Below are 24,066 nucleotides of genomic sequence, written 5' to 3'. Positions count from 1 at the left end.
TACGTATGCATCAAACCATTATGCTGTATACCTTAAACTTACCCAATGTTATATGTATATTGCATCTTAATAAGATCAGAAAAAAAGATGTTACAAAAAAAAGGCACACGAACAAGAGAATGGCTGGAATTTCACCATTAGGGGCTACATTAGGAGGAAAGTTTACTAAAAAGATATCCCCTGAGTCTCTAAGTGCTTTCTCTTTTGAAGTTCAAGCAAAATAATCCTCATTATCTTTTCTTTCATACCTGGGTAAACCTCCATTAACCGATATGTGTCAGTATTGGCTCATCGGAGCTTAGTAAAATTTTCTTAAAGGCAAAAATATTGAGACTGAAATTTGAAATCCTAAAAACGTTTTATCTATGTGGTGAGGAAGAGAAGATTTAGGACGAGAAACAGGTAAAAAACAGATGCTTTCACCCACCATGAATTCAAATGCAACTGAGAGAAAAACTTTGAGACAGGCAGATGGAGATAAAAATCCATCAGCTTTATTCCCGTGAAGGCTAAACTGACATGAGGTAGATGTGTGGCTAGGAAACACTTCCCGATAGCCTCATGGGGTAGGCAACTTCTGCCATGGCTTCCAGCGATACCTGTATCCATTCACTCTACTCTTGGTGTTCACCTCCTGTTCACTCACTTCCTCTTGAGTGTGGGCTGGACACACAGTGACTTTCCTCTAAGGAACAAAACAGGACTAGACATAGTACAGGATGTCACCTCTGACACTGAGTTACAAAGAAGCTCCGACTTGCCTCTTGCTGTCACTCCTTCTCTGCCTCACCTGTTCAGCTTCCTTGCTCTAATGAAACAAGCTACCTTGTTGAGAGTTGTTCTGGAGGGAACACAGAAAGGGCCCAAAGGTGTTGGCTTCTAACCAACATCCAACATGAGTAAGCTGGGAAGAGACTCCTTCCCCAGTGGAACCTTGCAATGACCATACCCTAGCCAATACCTTCATTTCAGACCTTGAGAGATGGTGAAGCAGAGAATAAGCCAATCCTGCAATACTTCACCACAAAACTGAGAGATAACATATAAGCATTAAGTCAGTAAATCTGGGGGTAATTATTTAGGTATGAATAGATATCTAATAAAAACCAAGAGAAAGCACACCCCACCTGACAAGGAGTCTGAATGAGCAGAGAATCCCTATTACCAAGAACGACAGAGTAAGGACACAGAAAACAGAAGACACTAAGCTGAACACCCCGCCTTTATTTTCCAAATTCATCAAGTGGGATGAGTATTCCTTCTTGCTCTGGGGCGTGTTATGCAAGGAGCAGAACTGCCCAAATGTGACTTTATGTTGCTTAGATAACAAGTTACTAGAATGGAGGCACTCACTTTTTTCCCAACTAAAGGAGAAACCATCAAGCTTTCATTCCCGTAGGACTGGGACCATTCTTCTCATGGTCTAGGAAGCTGCCCTATTCTAAAGAGCTCAAGTTCCACATGCAAGGAGGTTGGTCCAGATAACACTATAAACAACTTAACCGATGGCAGACAGTTAGCCCATAGCCCATATGTTTCTCCACTAACAATGCCATTTCTCCAATTAGAAGATCCTTGTGTAGGATTGGGGTGCAGGAGAGGAGTCCCCTCTCGAGCAGAACCCATTCTAGACTTCATAAACTCCAGGTGAACATTTCTTTCCTTAGGATAATAGAGAACAGCATGGGACTCTGAGTTGTTGCCTTTGACTTATGAGATGTCCTTTCTCATAAGTAGTCTATTCCATAGTCTATGCTGTGTTCGGTTATGGCATCCATGCCAACCACCTGCATAACAGCTCCTCACTCTCAGCAACAAAAGAGGGGTGAGAGGTAGAAGACATATCAAAAGTGCTTCTTTACACTTCCCTCCATTGAGAGTAGAGGTGTGAGAAAAGTATCCCTTCCCAAACTTTTCACACACATGCACACGCACATAGAGGTCACACGTACTCATAACAATGAAAGATAATGCAATATGAAGAGATAGGCGAGATTTGATATCCAGGTAGGTCTGCAGGACGAGGTCAACTTCAGTGACAAGGTGTGGCAGAGTGCTCGAATGCAACAGCAACAGGATCACCTGTGGTCACCCAAGCCAGCATCAGTGGATCCTCCTGGACTTGCAGTAGCCCTAGCAGAGCCCCTAGGTGAGCCCAGATATTCTTCTCTTCCTTGACCTGTCGTATTTTACAGATGACAGTTTTGTAAACATAAGCACAGAGAACAAAACTCTGAATGAGTCCTAGTGTCTGCCACCAAGGCATCGAATTGCGTCTTACCTTCCTGCTGTATTTGTGGGGCTGCTCAAAATAAGTAGCAGGATGATTCATCATAGCCTCTGGAAGTTGTCTGACAGTACTCTATTCTGGTGTCACACTGAAGCTACTTATATCCTGTGTCACTTTCTGCAGTGACTCAGTTCCAAGCAAAGATTAATGCAGCAAGAGCATTTTGCACAAATACTAAATCACCCTTGCAACTGATTGCAACTCTAGAGCTGTCTAACCTGTGAGTTATTCATGTAGCTCTCCAACATTGCTTTCATAAACAGATATTGTTTCATTGGTTGCTAATCATTCTTGCCAAAGTTAGAGTAGGCTCAAGGCCAAGGGAATACTGAGCTTTTATACAAAGGAGCAGAAAGTTTGCAAAATGTACAAAGTGTCTACTCCACACCCGACTTTCCTTAGGGAGATGTTGAAAACACATTGAATATATATTTAAGAAGAGCTGAATTCAAAGTTGCCATATGTCAAATGTCATCTGAGCAGGCTGTTTTGGTTATTAACTCAACAAATTATTTAATTTTTCATTAATTCCTGTTTTTTTTTTTACCAGATTGGCAGTGTTTAGCAATGATATATTCCTGTGTCAGAAGAAATGACACTCACACGTAAATACCAGGAGGAGATTTGTCACAGAGACTCATCCCTACTTGGTTCTTTTATTACCTGCCCAAAAGATAATGTTTCTAGAAAAATTAATTTTAATTTGCAATGTTGCAAACCGTGCTTTGCAGTTCCTGAGTTTATTTTTCAACATTGCAATAGTCTTTCAGGTCTGTGATGATGCACAAACCTAAAATCCTTTTAGCTTAGGTACCCAAGGAAAGGAAGCATTGAACAGCAGAGTTCAACAGCCTAGCAGGACCGCATGCCTGTCTTGAGCCTTTCAGTGATGCTTATTTAGATGTGGGAAAACATTACCTAATGGTAATAGATAAAGAAGTCATTTCATTTGAAGCCCTCATTGCTCTCATTCCTGGACCAAGACAATTTTGAATTCCAGCTTCTTTATTAGATGCAATGCTCCCAAGAAAAATTTATATTTCAAGTGCTCAACCAATCTCTGAAATACAGTTGAGAGAAATCATCCCTGGAAATAGCAACCTAAAAACTGACTGCACAGCAGACACCCTTTCCTGCTTAGTTTTATAAAGTCAAGATGCTAAAGTTTTATTTTCAGGTTAGTTTTGCAAAGTCAAGATGCTAAAGCTTTATTTTCAGCCAGGTGTCTTTAGCCTCCCCTGCCTTCATATAATGTCTAAAGAGCCTTGGGGGTGAACTGCCAAATTTGGAAGTGGCCTAACTAGACAGATAAAGGAAGAGAGCTGCCTTGAGTAAACCCCAGGCAAAGAACTTCAGAGAAACATTTAGCTCCATGTGATGATGCTACTGACATCATGTCTTTTCCCTCAGATACTGCAGCCATGCTCATCAACTAGCATGGATTAAAGTCTTCCTCTCGAAGTGTGCTTTCACTGCTCGACATTCAATTTCTCCCAAAATTAAGTTCTTTTTCTTCTCTTCTCCATACTTACAAAGATTGGATTATGTGCCCCATGCATGTATCTTCCATGTCAAATGGGATGAGTAAGGACAGCGTGTGTGGATATTACAGAGTATACTTTTTCTTTTGGCTTCAATTTAGGCACCAAAGGACCAAGTAGCATTACAAGTGTCAAAGTTCAACTGGTAAAACAAAAATGCCCTTGCCAATGCAAAGGATTCAAACAGACTATAGGAACCAATGCCCAAGTAAGTCAACGGAAGTCATTTGAAAAAATTCCAGAAACATACCAGACATTGCCAAAGGTTTTTTGTGCAGCAACCTACTTGCTTGAATGTTTGTGTCCTCCCAAAATTCATGGGTTGAAATCCTAATTCCCAGGGTGATGGAATTAAGAGACTACCCTGTGGGAGGTAATTAGGTCACGAAGGTAGAGAGTCCTCATCATGGGACCTGTGGCCTTATACAAAGAGACAATACAGAGTTTGCCTGCACTCTCTGCTCTCTACCATGTGAGACTATAAGGAAAAGATCTGCAAGCACAGTGCCTTCGCCAGACAGACACTGGACCTACTGACTCCTGCACACTGATTTTAGACATCCCCATTCCCTAGATCTGTGAAAAATGCATGATTGTTGTTTGGTCCAGTTAGTGTAATTTGTTTTGGCAGCACAAAGTGAGACAAAATTGGGTTCCAAAGGTTTGTAGATCTCATTTAAAAGACATGATAAATATTTGACTTTAGGAAACAGATAAATGAGTCTATCGTGTTATATTGCACACTTTCATCATTTTAATCTTATTTAGCTAATACAGGAGGAGGAAATCAGTCCTCAATATCTCCTCAGACTAAGAGTAGGATGGCAGAGAATTGCCCTTGAAAATGGATAAGGCAAAATGATTTTTATGTGGAAACTCCACTTTTATACTAAACATGACCCACTGTTCCAAAATTATCCTCCATAACTACCAAGATGCTATTGTACTTACTGCATAAAGTCTTAATAGTCTGACAATGTAGAGCAGGACAGTCCAATGTAACTTTCTGCAATATTCTCTTATTCCTGATATAGGGATATGAATCATTTGTAATATAACTAGTGAAGCTGATGAAATGTTTTAAAATTGCATTTAAATTCAGGGAATTTAAATTTAAAAATCTACCTGCTTTGGACACACTGGGCAGTAGCAGATCTATAGTCTCATCATTGTCTACTTTACCTCAAATTATTCAAGCCAGTATTTCTCAGGACAGTTCTTCACCATTGTGCTGACTAGTGAACCTGATTAGGATGTGGGGTAGGGCCTCCCTAGTGGAGCAAGGGGTTAAGCAAAACACTATGAAGCTATCCCCAGCCTCTGCAGCAACATTTTAATCGCGCAAGTTCCATCGCAGGAGTTCAATCACACGAGTTCAATCCCCGGCTAGCCAGGGAGGTATCCCCATGGCATGGCAGACCTCTCCCATCTCGCCCATTGCTCCCCTCAGCAGTGTATTTCAGTCAATCTGCCTGTTCTGCTCCCCACTCTGTCTCTGGTGAATCCTCTCACCCTCTGAACCTCTAGCCTGTACCCCAGTTCTTGTATGCATAAGTAATTAAATCTTTCTTTAAAAAAAAAAGGATATGGGGTAATACGGATTTATTTTAACTTTGATTTTCATTTGAAAAATATTTACCTTACATGACACACACACACACACACACACACACACACCCCTTTCCATCTTCCCAACATGCTGATGAAAAACAAAAGACAACAAGTTCTAATGTTTAATGTTGAAAAAAAATCATAAACTTCAAAAGATGCCTGATGATATCTAAGTAGTAAGGGCTTTCACTCCTGCTGGACTAGCTATTATAGGCAGCACCAACCTCTTCAGCAACCTTATCTTCCAAAATAGCTACAAATACCAGCAAATCATATAGGAAATTGAGTTTGTAAGAAAAGCAAGCAATGGAAGAAAATGTAAGAAACAAGGCTTTTGAAAAAAATATGTACGATTGTTCCTCATGGATGTAGCTGTGGAGAGACCTAAGACTAAGGGAACAGATTCCTAATATGTAAAAGATGATATTAGCCTCAACTCTTAAATCCATTGTGAAGATTAAATGAGCTATTATATGCACATAGCTTCAGAGACTTTAAATGTTAATTCCTTGTCTTTCTATTTTTAAAGCAAATATTTTGAAGCACCAGAAAATTAAAGTTATATATGCACCAGAAATAATCAGATATTTCTGTGAAATAAGGGTTCAATGTGACTTTGTAGATAGGTTCCATAAAATCAGGGTACCTCCAGGCCTGAGGCAGATGGTCATATTCTGAGAGACAGAAAGAAAAAAAACCCTCTTTTTCAGAAAATCCTGTTTGGTTGGTTTCCTCATTATGATTCGGCAAAATGCCACTTGCAGCAGATGGCTATGAATACAGGCAACCAAAGAGGCTGTGTTCGTACCCCAAGTCTTGGCATATGGCACCAGATTCTCTCACCAGACTGTCAAAACAGCTGCTGCACACTTTTCCCACCTGCAGTCACCAAACTCTGCCAAGAGCCTCCAGGCATCAAGCAGCAGCTGCTATCGGTCAGTCAGGGGTTCTCCTGGATGGGAAGCCACGCCTATCACTGTCCGAGCCCAAGGCCCTCTTTAAGACTCCCTAGACATAAAGGAAATATTTCAAGTACAGCTATCCTTTCATTAACATTGAAGAGACATCAAGAAGTGGTAGGAAAAAAGGGAATAGAGATGTATTCAAATGACAACTCCTAAACTTGTGGTTACTACATTTGGATACTTAGCTGGCCCCTCTCTCAGTGGAAATAAACGATACTTGGAAGGATGGTAGTGATGTTTTGAATAAAGAGGCAAAGGAGAGTGGTGGCGTGGTAGTCGTCATAACAACAGCAATGTCTGACATTTATGGACTGTTAATTATATATGAGTCGGAATCCAAATGCTTTACAAGTGTCACTCATTTCATCCTACCGCTACCCCCCAACCATATCTATTTTGTAAAACAGATGAGGAAACTGAGGCAGAATGGACTTAACCTGCTTTTTGGAGATTGCAGAGCTAGAAAGGAGTGGAGTGGGTCTTAAAACCCAGGAGTCTGGCTCCAGAGAGTGCATATGTAACCATTACTGTAGTTAAGGAAAAGGCAACTATTTGTTATGGGGAAAAAAGATTCACAGGAAATTGAGTATGTTAATGAAGTCTCCATTGGTGAAGAGCAAGTGACAGCTATAAGGTTTGTGAATGATTTCAAAGCGGCACTTCTTGCTTAGGTGGGGAAATTTGCTTAGGGAAGGATAATTCAAAGTCACTCCTTTTATGGAAACCCAGAAATAGCATTACAAAAGTTAAAATCATTACAGGCATATTACCAAAAAAAGGCAGTGTAATATCAGCAACTGGGCAAATCCTGCACAAACTGCTTTTTTATTTTAATTGATGGAAGAATAAATTTAGTCAATAGGGCTTATTTTCTGAAATTTATGTTTGATATTAATCCTGGTGAATATTTATAGGCAGTTTCACATACGGTACATTAAACACAGACTGACCTGATCAAAGGGATTTTATTATCTGGCAAAAATTAACCACTTGTTGAAATCAAATTAGCCTCACCTGTGCATTTGAAATCTTTTCACCAGGTAGATTTGTTTGTTCTGCTATCAAGGGCTATAGAACTAAGATGAGGTATATGAATTGAGAACTATAACAAAGTTAAAAAGAGATTCATTTAGATATATTTTAAAAACTTACAGTCTTCACTGCGCTTACTTGGGGCATTTAGAGCTTGCAACATGATCCTTTATGTTATAAAAACCAAGTGCAAGAATGTATATTTTGGTTCAACATAAAACCTATGTTGAAAAAGAATGGAAAAATCTGGAGCCAGATTGAGAGAAAAACACAACTAGGAAAAGAACTACTAACAGGTAAAGAAAAGAGAAGTTGAAAGAAAGGTAAGAAATATGTGCCAGCAAAGCCTCTGCCCCCCTAAATTACGTTCACTCTCAGTTTAACTCTGCTCAATTCTTCCTCCCTATACCACTGTTCAGAAGGCATATCCAGGAGGAGACTGCGGACATTAATGGGGTCGCCTTTATATGATTTCGTTCTTTTAGAAGTCTCAGTCCTGCCTTACTTCTTCTCTGTATGTGCAGAGACTTCACCATGTTGTTACAAGCTGTTTATGTTGAAAGGTGTGGAAGGCTGAATAAGAGTCTCAAAGATGGCCATGTCCTCAGCCCTGGAATCTTAGAATATACTACTGATGTAGCAAAAGGAAATTTGCTGTACTATTCAAGTGAGCCCAATGTAATCCCAGGGTATGGATGAAAGAGAAAACAGAAGTTAGGGTCAGAGAGATGGTGTTGTGACAACATAAGCAGAGGCTGAAGTGTGCTGGGCAGGAGCTCAGGGAGTGGTTGCCACTAGCAGTTGAAGGTGGCAAGGGGACAGGTTCTCCTCTACAGTCTCCAAAAGAGGAGGTTGATCCATTTTGTACATCTTTTTTAAAAAAAAAATATTTATTTATATATGCATATAAGAACTGGGGTACAGGCCAGAGATGCGGGGGGTGAGAGGACTCACCAGAGACAGAGTGGGGAACGGAAAAGGCAGACCAACTGAAATACACTGCTGAGGGGAGCAGCGGGCAAGACATGTGGGTTTCCCTCTGGCTGGTCGGGGATCGAACTTGTGCTGCAGAGGCTGTGGATTGCTTCATAGTGCTGTGCTTAACCCCTTGTGCCACCAGGGAGGCCCTATTTTGTACTTCTGACCCCCAGGAACTGCAAACTAATAATTTTTTGTTGCTTAAGTCATTAATTTATTCAAAAGTCATAGGAAAAAAAATAGATTGTAGTAGGTCAAGTCTAGTATCACTACGGGATGTAGAAATCTCTGCCTATAGAGTTCTCAACTATTTTTTCTTCCCAAATCTTGGGAAACTTAGTATGGACAAATAACTGCCACAGTATCCCAAATGGGAGAGTACAAGGTATGAACTATTGGCTGTGTGTGTGTGCACGTGTATACACACAAAGAACCATTAACAGATAAAGGGAATAGTTGAAAAATAGACAAGAAACACAAGGAAGAACGAGGCTTTAGCGTGTGTGTGTGTGTGTGTGTGTGTGTGTGTGTATAAAACAGTAGAACTATAAGAAATAAAAAGTTTATTGTTACCAAAGGTTAGAAGTGGAAAAAATATGTAAAGCTTGATTGCAGTGTTTGTTACAGGACTCTTATGTATTTATTAAAACACATAGAACTGTATACCAAAGAGGGTGAATTTCATTGTATATTTACACCTCAATAAAACCAACTAAAAACAGAGCCTCCCTGGTGGCGCAAGGAGTAAGCACAGCACTATGAAGCTATCAGCTGCCACTGCAGCACAAGTTCAATCCCTGGCCAGGGAGCTACTCACATGGCACAGCAGACCTCTCCTGTCTTGCCCGCTGCTCCCCTTAGCAGTGTATTTCAGTACAACAGCCTGTTCTGCTCCCCACTCTGTCTCTGGTGAATCCTCTCACCCCCACACCTCTGGCCTGTACCCTAGTTCTTGTATGCATAAATAAACAAATCTTTAAAAAACAACTAAAAACAAAAAGAAATCTGTATTTGAACAACAGAGATATGCAAGGCAGACATGGCCCTTGTTGACCTACAGTACAAATATTACTGGGGAAAGCCGACAAATAGACAAGTACATGCATAAATACCTAATTTCATCTGGCTGACTGATAGAATTTCATTTGGTTGAGTCATTTGTACTAATGACTGAAGAAATAGGGCAGACTACCACAGTGTGCTTCCCTCATTCATGTAATGACAAACAATACATAATACTACTTAGTATTTAGCAGTATATTGAGTTAAATGAGCTAAGGCTGCTCTTAGTCAAAGGGAACTGGGAGAAACTTGGAGACAGGAGAACACAGGCCCCCTAAGCATCCTGAGGTAAAGAGGTCAGTACTTGGCAGCTCTTACAATTCATGACATACAAACTGGGAAGTCTGGGGTAAAGGAATGGACTGGGAGATAGCTTCTATTTTAGACAGGGTAGCTGGATGAAACAGCCTATAACATTTGAATAGAGACCTCAATGAAGGGAGCCTTGGAAAAACTGGGGGATAATTGTTCCAAAGAAAGAGAAAGCACAAAGGAAGTTGTTCCTGAGAAAATAATGATTTTGGTAAGTTAAGGAAGGAGCAGGACTATGGGCCAGAGAGGTGTGAGCAATGGGAAACATGACAGGGGTTAGGAGGTGAGGTCAGAGAGGTGTTCAGAAGTCAGGCCATTTAGACCTTGCAGTCAACAGTGAGATATTTTGACTTTATTTATGGTTAATAGGAAGCCAAGAGAGTGGTTTTAAAAAACTAATGTGTCCTTGGGTCAAGACTGTTCAAGGAGTTAGAAGTAAAAACAAAGCAATTGGTTAGGTGACTAGAACATGAGTCCAAGTGAAAAACAAGAAGATACATCCTAGGGAGTTTCTGATGTAAAATAGTGAAGTCTTTAACACGAGCAGCTACTATTTCAAGGACTCATACTGGGTTCATTACAGCTGAAGCTTTGAATTTGGTAGAGAAGATGTCAGAGGTTAGAGTCTGGTGGCTCCTTCTAGTATTCTTCACATGGGAAGGAAGCTAGCACTACTGAACACAGAAAGAGAAGAGCAAGATAACCATTTTCAGACTATAGCCAACGATCTCAGCCCAAGTAACGTCAGTGTTCATGTGCACTAAATTACATGAGCCAAATCCTCTCCTACATTCTAAAAAGACATGCTTTTCAGAGACAAAGATACCAAGAGAGCAGAAGTACTGGCAAAGTTATTAGCAGCAGTTATCTACCAAGCATCCCCTGCCAGGCAGAGGTAATAATGAAAAGCATTGACAGAAATGGAAGCAGCCTAGGGGCTGAGAGCAGATCAGCTCTTTGTCAGTGTCCCAATCGAGACAGAAGCAGAGGCTAAGAGAAAAGCTCTTAATCCAAGGCCCTAAGGATACAGGCAAAGGCCCAGGTCTGTTATAATTTCAAAGAGTGAATGAGGTAGAAAGCATTGCATTAAAAGGTTATGGCTAGCAATATTTTGTAATTTGTGGTCTGTCAACTGAAAATCATGCAATGAAATCTTCTTACATTTAAATTTGGGTTGAAAAAGGTTGGACTGCCAGAGAACCTCCACCATGTCAAGGTATGCATCTGATTTGTCATCCTTGGTCTGACTTTTCTATGTTAATCAAGGAATTGAACTGATGAATCAAAAAAACATGCTCTGTTGGGGCCTCCCCGGTGGCAGAGTGGTTGAGCACTGGGTTGTGAAGCTGCCTGCAGCCTCTGCAGCACCGGTTCAATCCCTGGCCGCCGGGTGAATGTCCCACATGGCGCGCAGACCTCTCCTGATGCCCGCTGCTCCCCTCAGCAGTGTATCTCGTCAGTCTGCCTGCTCTGCTCTCCCTTCTGGCTCTGGTGAATTCTCTCACCCTCCCGTGCTTCTGACTGCACCCAGTGCTTGTATAAATAAATAAATAAATCTTTATAAAATAAATAAATAAATAACATGCTCTGGGTCTATACCTCTAGCTTGGTGGTCATTAACCATTGTAGGCTATTTAATAAATTTAATATAATTTAAAATACTGAAGGTTATGTTCCTCAGTCTGCTAGTCATATTTCAAGTATACATGTGGTTAGTGGCTGATGCATCAATGCCAAACTAACACACTACTGGGTAGTACTGCTCTAAGAACTCAATGACCAGGTAACTTATGGATGCAAATGAAGAGACAGCACACAAGGTTTCCATCCTGGGAGGCAGGATCTCAGTGTGCCATATCACCTTACCAAACAACCAGGCTATCAGCTGCGGTGTCATCATCCAAGACCTTCTAGTTCCATTGTTTCCAGCACAATCCTAGTACCATGGAGTGGAGTGTGACAAAGGTTCCAGAACAGTGCCCATTGGAGTCACCTTTCCTTCCCTTACCCTTTTTGATAATTGTGATTTTTTATTTGTATTTCTTTTTAAATTTTTAATAAGTATTAATGTGCTCTTTTGGTGGTAACACAAAGTCAGAAGGGAGTCATGATGTATTTTTCTGAAATAGGGAAGGAAGAAGAAGTGGCAGCAAGAATTTAGTCTACCGCAGAGACTGTAGGGAGACCAAAAGGACAAGGAGTCTTATGTGGTTTCTCACCATTATCCTATCACCAATGAAGAGGAATAGACAACACTACAGCCTCCATTAACAGTAGGGCAACCAGCAGAAGCTTCTGATAAGCAGAGGCAAGTGAGCCAGTACTAATGGATCCAACATTACGGTCCCCCATTCCAATACATTGGGAAGCCCGTTTGAAAGAAAAAGGGCAGAAGGAAGACGCAGGAGCTCTCAAGTTGCATGTGGCCATATCAGCCATTGCAGGTCATTTCGTGGTCATCCACAGGTCCTTTGAGCTTGCTTATCTGAGGTTCATGCATGTTCTGAAAATTATGGCTCATCTCCGCCCCTACTTGGAGATTTTAATATTATAATGACGTTGGTGTGAGTTTGGGTGAGGAGCTTTAACCCTGGGCATGCGCCATCTCCTTGACACACTGGTAGGCAGCTGACACCTATTAAGAGTGGTTGGAATCTGGTTATCTAGACAGACTGAAGTGCATGGTTACTAATACAATTTGCCTTTGCATAAATCAAACTAGGGTGCAGTAGTGGGGGGCTGGGGCCAGTGGCAAGGTTAATAGGTAACCATGGGTGCAGAGCCCCAGGTTGTTGGCATATACTTATGCAGCTATAGACAGTAGCTGAGGGCCGGCCATGTGGTATAGGCCTGTGACAGTGAACATGACTAGCATCCAGTATGGGAGCAACTGAGTGCCTTGACTGTTGACAAGCACTCATGTGGCTGCAGAGGCCTGGCACAGGCATGTACAATGTGGTGGAAGCTAAAGACAGGAGCTGGGGCTGGTGGCAGGCAGGTACACTACTATGGGGATAGCTGTAGGTGTGCTGGGCAGTGAAGGTCAATGACAGGAACTGAGGTAGACCCTGGGTGGCTGAGCAGCTATTGGCATTCATTTTATGTTCTGATTGATTTCTGTATATCATCTTGCATTTTTTTTTCCTTCTACTGAACTCAGTTTTTTAACCTTCTTTGAGAAAGAATTCAAGAAAAAGGCAGAGGATCATGCATCCAGACAAGATGCATGGACTTAGACTTAAGTCTAAAGACTTAGACTTATTAGACTTAGACTTGAGCACAGGGGAGACAGCATGGAAAAAGAAAACTTCTAGGCTGGCTCTTGAAAGGGCTTTAAGGTAGAGTTTTTAAGGGGTGGGAATCATTGGGGAGGGGAGTGCAGAGGGGAAGAGTAAGCTGACCCTAAAGAAAATCAAGTAAGAGATGAAGATGAAAAATACTTGGGAAATAATATTAGAGATATGAGATGTACACCCCTCCCCTATATATAACCTACTTAGTGACTTAATCTACTTCCAATCTATGGATTAAAAGACTCACAGCTTAAAACACAAAATTAACTAATACACATCACCTAAATAGGACACATTAAATTAACTATTATCTGTCAGGCTTAGAAGTTCAAAGGATTACCACAAAACCTTTTTTTGATTCAACTCTGGCTGAATCAGTCAGTTTCTCCTGTGAGACAGATGCTTAAAATAGGAAGACCTGATGTTTCTCAACAATCGCTGGGAGATGACACGTTACTACTTTAATTAGTGAGGTCAGAACAGGCAAACATGATTTTTTTCCTGAGACTATCTTATTTTTCTTTCCTTTTGAATTATTCCACCCCCATATTAAGTAATTTCTTATCAATTTTTGAACTCATTTATTTGGCTGTTTTTACTTTGGACACAACCAAAGGCAGTATGTTTATAGGGCTTTCCTAACACATTTATTGCTCATCTCTATAGAAAAGAAAAATTAGTTCAATGAGCTTTATATTTCACAAAAACTTATTAATTCAAACTATTGCTTTTAAAATTTTGAGAAATATTATAAAAATAGTTTAAAATAAGGGATGTGACATTGCAGATGTAGTAATTTATTCAAGTTTCATCAACCAAAAATTGATTTATTTATGTCAGGGCTGTAAGGTTTTGTCCACTGTATACTTAGAAGCTGCACTGGGGTCAAGCTTATCATTTAAGTCAATTTCCAGAAGAGGCTTTCTTTTTGCAACAGCTTTCTTAATTTAGGAAAGCACTACCCTCAGATTCAATGTCTAGTCCAATTAGACAGGCATGCCGTGAATATGATACTAATGTGAATCAATGAAAGAAAAGTAAAAGACTAAAAGAACTTAATTGATCACATCAAAGTCCAAGTATCTTTGCTATAAAGTCAATTGACAGTGAAGGAAAAATCCAATCTCATGTTTCACTTAAAAGTTGACTATATTAAAGTCATGATGAACTTAATGAGTTACTAAGTAAAACTGTCAACAGATTGGTTATGGAAAATTTAGCATTTGTAAAGCAATACTATGGGACAAATATTATTTTGGAACAGGAAATGGTGCCTCAAAAGCATTTTCACAGTGACCTTCAGATCTTGTACATTTATAGAAGATTAGGTGCATTTATAGAAATTACTTTGAACTGGCTTCCCTAATTACAGCCTCTTTTCCTTTATCTTCTGCATTCTGCAATTACTAATGAACATACAAAAAATATTTGCTGAGCAAATGTTTTTTGCTGTTGCTGAATTTTAAGGAAATACTTAGTCAACTTGGTGTTATATTACATTAGAATACTGTCTTGAATAAATGAAAGGTCAAATTACAGTGTGTGTCTTTTCTTACTAGATGTTAACTGTCTTACCAGAAATGAAGTTGCAGATTGACTACCTTTATTACTCAGATAATTGAGAATTTCTAATTTGGGGTGGTCTTATTTCATTAGTCCAGATTTTCCTCATGTTTGTAGCACTGGTCTCAACAGGTTCAAGAGTTTCATCTTCAAATTCACCAGTGTTATGGGGCAGTATTACGGCTTAACATAACAAATTGCCCTTCAAGAATTAGCAAAATATTACCAGATCTGTGCATCCAAAAGAAAAATCACTTTAAAGAAGAAAAAATGAAAAATCCTTTGTTCAAAACCTCTTTGGGATTTATACTGACTTGTTTTTGATGTTTACATTTCGAGATTAGGCAGAATACTATGCTGTAGTGTTCTAAATGGAATACGGAATATTTGGCTACATGTCATTACTGACCTTACTGTGACTGAATTAGGAGAGTCAGTCATGGTTTGATGCCATGTGTGTCCCACTTGCTTTCCTTGTCAGCAAGTAATAAGTGGCCACACCATTCAACCCTCCCCCAAACCCTGAGTCAGTGTCTCATTAACTCATATAAAACTTGCCTCTTCACAGAGGACAGAATCTCTTGTGTTCCTATTGCATCTCAAAATGATAATTAGAAGTATGAGGTTCCTCCGGACCATTCAGATACTACAACAAAATTCAAACTTAGATGGCGAAATGGAATAGTGTAGATATTATCTAAAGAGACTTTATTATTTCATTTGATGTGAACTGAATGGAAAATTTTTTAAATAAAAAAACAAAACAACAAAAATTTGACTGATCTCGATCTCTGGATGTTTTCAAAATCTAGAAACTTCTGTCTCAATCTGATGAAAATATAAGTAAAACTGAGAGCTACCCCTCAGACTCTGGCTAATTTTAACAAAATTCTCACATAATTGTGTACATGGAGGCGTCATCCACAGACAATTTATACTACATAGTCTAAGCCTGGATATCTCTCAAAGTTAGAAATTTCACCTTTTTTTGGGGGGGGTTCGAAGATTCCTATAATGATGATGGACTTGATCCCTAGACAACATTGAATACATTCTCCTTATAGAGAAAATGTGCTGAATTCCATGTGGTGGTGACAATGGAGAAATAGACATGCTTATAGTCTACATAAGATATAGAAAAGGGCTTAACAGAAAGACAACTATTAAACTGAATTGTATCTGGCTTAAAGATCAATAGTTATTTGCATTACTTGTCTAGGGACACAGACTTCAATTAATTCTAAATGTATACAAATCTTTCTCCTAATACCTCATATATTAAGTCATGTCAACCTACAGCATACTTCAAAATTTCATACTCTAATCATAGGCTTCTTTTCAGCAACAAAAACTTGACTGAGGCAACAGCATAAACACACATGTATCTCACACACATACTCAAGAAAGCATTTAATAGGTCACTTGCAAGACTGGAGATCAAGAAGACCATAATCTCAAAACTATGAACATTTCTACTATGAAGGATTTTTTTTTAATTACCTTATGAATGTATCTCCTATGCTTGAGAAACTGAATTATACACTTCTTCATGTTATAGATTTATATTATAGTAGGCATATCAAAGGAATGAGAAACCTTGTAATGAAGAAATCTATTTTACTCTGAAGAGAAATACAGTGTGATAGTTTAAAAGACCGTAAATGCTAGAACTAAAATGACTTGGAAACTGATGGGGTTTTTGAATAATTCTGTGAAACTGAGATAGTTACTTGGCTTCTCTGTGTCCATTTCCTTAAATAAAAATTATAATACCTACTTCACATTATTCTTATGAGAATTTAAATATATATGAAAACACAGTATATAACACATTATAGAACATGTCAGCTGCCTTTTCTCAAATTCAACTCACCACCTGAGTACAATTGTATGAATACACCTCTCAGGAGCCCAAAAAAGCATGATCTTGTCCAAGATCATTTCTAAAAAAGGAAAATATCATCCACAACAACTGCATCTCATTTACAGGGGCTCACAGGGAGTAAGTGACAGGTGTTCCTAACAGTCAGGTCTCCACCTCGGCCGAGTCCCGTGTGTGCAAGGTCACATACCACTCTTTGACCAGCTGACTTCTAGACAGAGCAGCATTCTGCTTATGTATTTTCCTGTGCCCTATCAGCAGCCAATTAATGTTGATGATTTTATCTTCCCTTAAATTTCAAAATTCAACATTTTCAAGGTATATGAGCAACATTTTAAAGTTTCTCAAAGGATTCACAATCTTCCCTGTGACTCTCATGAAAAATTGATAGTATTGCTTAGCAATAGAGGGAAAAAAAACAGGTTGTGTGTATTCCTGAAAAGTTTCTAGCCTTTATGCTGTAAATATATTTGGAGGAAAAAGAAATCTAAGTTTTCTCTGAAGAAATTAAAAAAAAAAATAGAGGGGCCACTGAAGTCAAAGTTTCAGTTTTTTTAAAAATGTTCAAAGTCTACCTGCTTTCTTTTCTTTCTGATATAGTAACTGCTTCCAGTGTACCTGAGAACCAGACTTCAAATAAAGCTGCAGCTTTGAATAGAAACAAAGGGTGTTGTTGCCCTGGCAACAGAAACCCTATAAAGTCTCCTCACAGCATTTCCATCTCCAGTAATTCCTTACTCATTCTGTAGGTTTGCACCTAGATAGTCTGGGGAATGGACCTCTCCCCTTGGACACTTTCAATAAAATAATTAATTGAAATTATCATTAGATTAGGCAGGTTCACCTGGGAAATAGTGGCATACCTTAGATGTCTATGGTGAATGTGAAAAATGTAGATTTGTGCAAATGAATTACATTTGGCCATATGGCCTACTCTAGGTAAACATCTGTTCCTTCCATTTTGTTAATGGAAACTGAGTTTGGGAAAGCCTCACACTTTAGTCTGTAAAGAATGAAATCTGTGAAACTGGAAAACCCACCATATGTCTTTTACACTTAAACATCCCTTTTTGACTTTCGTTCTTGAACTTGCTCACTTAGGGCATACTATAGCAAAGAAAAAAACAAAACAAAACAAAATAGAAGTCATCTGTAGTAGCAGTAAAATGAAGAATGAGTACAAGTTCTCCTCCTTTCTACTATTCAGGATCTTGCATTTTGACTTAAATGTGAAAGGAAATGCTTCCTCTGCTCTCCCCACTCCATCCTAGGCAAGTGACTGGAGTGAATTCAGTCTTTGTTTCATTTATTTGTCAAAGTACAATGAAGTGGATCTGCCTCCCATATTTGCTGTGCTAGAGTTTCAAAATGATACAAAGCAGGATCACTGTCTTTGAGGAGTTCACAGGCTCAGGAGGAAATGAGGTAAGCCTTAAACATGAAGAACATAAAAAATTCAAGGGTAAAATTACCCTTACAGATAGTCATTTATGAATAGTTCAAATTTAATATGCTGGAAATCCAGAGAGATTCACCCCTCTCTTTAGCCACCACATCAATGTCATCCTTCCAATTCAGTTTGTAAACAATATTCTAATTGATTTTTTCTTCTCTTATATTCCTTTTTCTACCATCTCTAGCCTTTTCCCCTAATTTTCATTAACTCAGCAAATGTCTGTGTCCCTACTATGTACCAGACACTACGGTAGGTTCTTAGGAAAATATATATAAAGGGTTTTATACTCTACTCGGCAAAATAGACATTAAAATATTAATCATCACAAACAAGTATATGATTACACAATTAGTTTACTCAAAACTACTGCAGAAGAAACTTTCAAAAAGTAAATATGATCATAGCAACTCCTTGTTTGAACAACTACTCTAACTCCACCATTACCAATAAGATTAGCTCAATTTCCATCACTGTCTTCCTATACCTTAGTCTCAGTCACACTAAATTAATAGCATTTATGAATTGAATCCTTTCCATGACTGTGCTTTGGAAATCTCATTCCCTCTATCTGGAAAGTTTAATACCATTGGAAATGGTATGAGTTATTAATACCACTGGAAAGCATTTATTTTTCCTTTATTTTCATACCAAACAGTAGCTGCCATTCCTAACTGCTAAAACACCACTTTAATTTCACAGTGAAATATGTGAATTTCTTTTTCAAACTCTAACGATGCTTTCTGAGCAAGTTCTACAGGATAGCTTCAACAAGTGCTCGAATAGTTTGCAAACTTAACTCACTCTTAAACTATGAGGTCTACGAGCATAATGAACATAATTTTCATCTCTAAATAGGATCTTGATAAAAATCAATAACTGAATAAATGAGTGAAGGAAAAGTTTGATTAGAATTCAATATATGTGAATAGAACTCTAGAGAAGGGTGTGATCTGTCACAAAGTCGTTAATGTGTGGTGGTGCTTGTGTCCAAATAGTATCCTGTGATATTGAGCAAAAAAGAATGTAAATGAATAGACATAAAACTCCTATTCTCATTTCTGCTCCCTTCCAAACATCATTGATATCCCATAGGTATAAATTAAAGCTCAGCCTATGGTCCAAGGAGGAAAGAAAGTCTTTACTCTTCCAGGCCACCAGGAAGTCTTTTTCCTCAAATGAAAGTTGTATTATGGAATTATTTGTTAGTATGAATTAAAAATTCAAAGGTAAAATAAATTCATGAACATTTAGTACTCATAGAGCATAGTTAATAATTTAATTCAGTTTTAATGGAAATTATAAGGTTTACTACACTATCATCCAAAACTTGGGTAGAAAAGAAATGTAATTTATGAGGATTTTAGTAAGGGAGGGAGCAAATCTCACTATGAGTTATGTCAGTCTCCTTTTGGAAGGTGAGAGACAGTACTAGGACAAGAGAACACAGGTAGGAAATATGAATTAGGGTAAAGTTGACTATGTAGAACCTACAGATTTGAAAGATATTTCTCAAACACTTAGTCTTTGCCATGAAATCACTAGTACAAACTGATCCTAAAAGTCTAAAAGCCCTCCACTCTTCTCCACCTGCCCAAACACTTGAGGCATGCTAAAAAAAGTTTTCACATGTCTCCCACAATTAGGCAAGTAGATCTAAGACAACCGAAAGATCACCCCTTTCATATTTAATTATTTATTTATTTGTTTTTAAAGATTTATTTATTTATTTATACAAGCACTGGGTACAGTCAGAAGCGCAGGAGGGTGAGAGAATTCACCAGAGCCAGAGCAGGGAGCAGAACAGGCAGAAGGACCGAAGTACACTGCTGAGGGGAGCAGCGGGTGGCAGGAGAGGTCTGCGTGCCATGTAGGACCCTTGCCCAGCGGCTGGGGATTGAACCGGCGCTGCAGAGGCTGCTGGTAGCTTCGCAATCCAGCACTCAACTGCTGCGCCACCAGGGAGGCCCACCCCTTTCATTTTTAAATGAAAACTTTCTCCTCCCCTTTAATGCTCAGCCAGTCCTTGCTTAGTGTATTAACTTCCTAAGGTTGCTGTAACAGATTACAAATGTAAACACATTTTAAATCCATAACATTTTAAAAAACGTGGCAACATTTAGGTTGAGAGAAGCAATGGTCACTAGCTATCAGTGGAGAGAGAAATCTCAAGATCCTTAAAATAGGGACCAATTTTCAAATATAAAGGATGACACTTTTGAAATGGCCTATTTTTTTTCCTGTTAATTATTTTAATGTACTGTGAGAGCCAGTCATCTAATTGGATAAAGTCAAGCAAATGAAATGTCAAGTATTTGAAGTTATTTTTGTTAAAAATCAGTATATAGAGACCCGGATACCTTGAAAACATAATCAGCATTCAGAATAATTTCACATTATATCTGGTTTGTGTTTCATAGAAATGAAGCACTGTATTTATGTTTCAATTAAAAAAAATACACTGACATGTATGTATCCTCTATTCATTGCCATATTATAAAAACTGCCTTTCTGTTACAAGTGCTTGGTTAGATCCACCTGCCCTAACAGAAATGCTGTCAATCAAGAAGACGAATAGAAACCTTAAGCCCCTTGCCTCCCCACAATATCATTGCTATTTCTTTAAATATGTGCTTTTAAAAAAAAAAAAAAAAGATTTATTTATTTATTTATGCAAGCACTGGGTACAGTCAGAAGCTCAGAAGGGTGAGAGAATTCACCAGAGTCAGAGCGGAGAACAGAGCAGGCAGACTGACAAAGTACACTGCTGAGGGAAGCAGCGGGCGGCAGGAGAGGTCTGCGTGCCATGTGGGACCCTCACCCAGCGGCTGGTGATCGAACCAGCGCTGCAGAGACCGCCGGCAGCTTCGCCGCCCAGTGCTCAACCGCTGCACCACCAGGGAGGCCCTCATTTCTATTTCTATACAATTTTTTTTAACAAGTTGGAGGTCTTAAACAATTCAACTGGGAAATGTGTGGTGGTGCTTGTGTCCAAATAGTATCCATGAAGTGCCTCTCATCAGTCAATGCCTCCATTTAAGTGTGTATCACATGGTGTTAAAGGTATCTCTTTCAGGCTTTACCTCACCTACCTGATGCAACAAGACTTAAGTGCAACAGTAAGACTGAGACGAGAGAAGGAAGATGAAGGCAAACAAAAAATGTTGCCAAGGAAACTTTATTGTGGTATTATTTCTCATTTAGAGTAATTTTCAATGATGCCTTTATTATGCTGACCTTTGCTAAAGAAACTGTCAGCAATGTAGCTAAGTATTTTACTAAGGTGAGTTTAGAATATCTCCATTTGGTATGATTTGATTGGTTATTTTGTGCTCTAAGATTGCTGTTGCCTTTAATTTATATGGAAAAAATACGTTAGCATTCTCAGACCCAAAAATAACCTATCATATCATATCAAATAGGAATACTCTACTTGTGGTATGTGGGAGAACCCACATAGGCAATGATGTGGATGCTAAGTGACTGCAGGCAGGACTCCAAAGCTTAGTAGAATGAAAAAGTAGAATAAGGGATTGGCACAGGCCAACAAAATAAGAGATGCCTATTCCAAAGAGGACACAAGTGGTATAGATAAAATATGCAGGCAAGTTCTGCGTTCAAACTACAGCAGCTAACAAGAGATGGATAAGGCAGTAATAACAGTGAAAACTGGGAAGCTTCTAATTTATCTATTCGGGAATTACTTTCCCTTGAGCAAAACAAATGCTAAAAGAAACTCCTGCTCCTTTGAGAACCTTTTAGTGTCTTCATGTGTATTGCTGACCGTGACCTCCAGATCCTAAACTCGCCACCACTACTTCATAGAAATCCCTAGCAAGCATTATACCATTAACTGAGCATAAGGCACAAAAGCTTTGTGGGTATTCCCAAAACTGGTTTTATTCACCATTTCTTCCACTCTGATGGCAGAAATTTCACCATCGCAAATTCCTTGATAATAAACAAACATACTCTTTTAGTCCATCTATAATGAAGGTGCTTATCTAATTTAACCATTTTTTTCCTCTGAGCCTGACCCTACATTGTCTCCAAGCCAACAAAAAGTTTCTTAGCTTTCCTATTCAATTGCATGACCCTGAAAATGGTTGCTAGTAAAACGCTATTCTAATTTATTGAGAGATCATTTCACTCCTCCTTTAGGGTCATTTTCAACCATGCCTTTATTATGCTGACCTTTGCTAAAGAAATTGTCAGGGATTTAGCTAAATATTTTAAAAGTGGTGAATCTAGAATAGAATATTCTGGAGAATTGCTGCTTTTTTGAGGCCTGGAGCTATTTCAAATTCCTCTTTCTCTAAGTTACAAGACCCAAGGAAAGAGGCAGATTGAAATTACAGTCAAGTTCCAGAGTATAGTTTCCTTTCATTTAAGAACAGGATTCTAGCAGAAACATAAGTGGTTTTCAAAGACACCATACTGAATTTTGCAAATGATCACCCCAGTAAATTCTAGTACGTGATGACATTTTTACTAAGTATTTGACAGTCTGCCTACAGTTTAATAGTTAGACATTGGTAGCATGAAATGTACTTTGTTAAAAATACTGTTAGTCAAGACAATGACAGATCATGATACATTTTAAGCTATCGAGGTAAGCAAGAAAAGAATGTTTGGTTTAAACAGTTTTTCCTGGGAGTAGATTAGCTATATAACAAGAAGTTGGAAATGGCTATAAGTTCTACCCAGTTTTTGAATCAGTTTTACAGAAATTTTAAATGTTCATGTTTCCACTCCTCCACTTTTTTTCCAATCTGATTTTGATGAGACTGGAAAGATGGAATACCAAAATCTTGAGAGGAAATATATTGCTTTTTCATATTGTACCTGGACCAATGAATCTGAAAACTCTGGGGTACCTGTGAAATAGTTGGGTGATCTTGCAGGTAGATTAAAAAATATCTATCAGCAGACAAATATTCTTCCATAATGTTAACAGTTTCAAAACCAAATTGAGGATGATGCAGGGACTATTAGTAGCCAAGAAATACTGAAAGTCATTACTGAAGCTTGGATTCACACTTTTCTCATTTTGTCATCAAACCTATTTTTTCTTCATGCCTCTTCATCAACTTACCTCATGATTCACAAGAATCACCCTATTAATTCCTTATTTTTACCCTTGGCAAAAAAAAAAAAAAAAAAAAAAAGGCTACAGTGTTACTGTTTTTTTTTTAACACTAATATTCTAAAATGCCAATAAACACATTTTAGGTCATTATAATATAAACTGCTACAGCAATTGCAAGTCAGTGCATCAAACAGTCCTTTTTGCCTTCGTGCATTATGTTTGGCTAATAGATAGCATAGTCGTATACAGTTCTTCTTGGTCATGACACATTATTTCAACACTTAGTGTAATGGGATGATTCTATTTAATTTGAAAAAATAACGGTTTTCTAGCAGACATTTTAACAATTTATTTTTAAGGTTCATTAGCAGTTAAAATGCATAAAAATAAAATATGTGTTTATGAAAAGCCAATCGACTTTGAGTCCAAAATACAGTGTTATAATAATGTTGGAAACAGTTTATCTTTGTACATTAAACTTTTCCTATTTCCAATCATCTTATCTTTTAATTAATACAGCTCTGCTGGTCATGTGAATTCACAGGACTTTTGGCCATGAGGAAATCTCAAAAACTGCAAATAAAACATTTCCCCATTAGCATGAGCAGTACCTATAGAAAGAGACATGGGTTGTGTTCAAATTTGATAGTTTTATTCACTTTATTAAGTATGTCAAATGGCATTCTAGCTAAGCTCTTACAGATACATATACTGGTTGCAATAGATAGACACTGCATATGATTTAGAAGTAATGGTTCATGCCTCTTTAGATGTATGCTGTCAACCACACCCACCACCAAGGAACCCACAGTGCTTAGTAGACGCATATAGGACACTGCACCACCCCCCAAAAACCTTAGTACATATTCCTTTCAAGTGCTCGTGAAACATTCTCCAGGATAGACCACAAGCTGGGTCACAAGTGTCAGTAAATTCATGAAAATTGAAATTATGACAAGTATCTTCTCTGATCACATGACCAGCAGAGCTGTGTT

General features: G+C 38.6%; 1 long non-coding RNA gene across 1 annotated transcript in view; it reads right to left on the bottom strand.

Annotated features, from left to right (window-relative positions):
• Window positions 1-11,703, bottom strand: part of LOC119232048 (uncharacterized) — an 84,766-nt gene extending 73,063 nt beyond the window's left edge. The window contains exon 1 of the long non-coding RNA XR_008549463.1: window positions 11,658-11,703. This is a non-coding gene — a long non-coding RNA (uncharacterized LOC119232048). The remainder of the gene's footprint in view (window positions 1-11,657) is intronic.
• Between the last annotated feature and the right edge of the window lie 12,363 nt (window positions 11,704-24,066).

Source organism: Talpa occidentalis, unplaced genomic scaffold, assembly GCF_014898055.3.
Source record: "Talpa occidentalis isolate TD23 unplaced genomic scaffold, MPIMG_talOcc4v2.1 talOcc4.7, whole genome shotgun sequence".
NCBI classification, from domain to species: domain Eukaryota; kingdom Metazoa; phylum Chordata; class Mammalia; order Eulipotyphla; family Talpidae; genus Talpa; species Talpa occidentalis.
The sequence above is the reverse complement of the archived record's forward strand: the minus strand, read 5'-3'. Positions and strand labels throughout refer to the sequence as shown.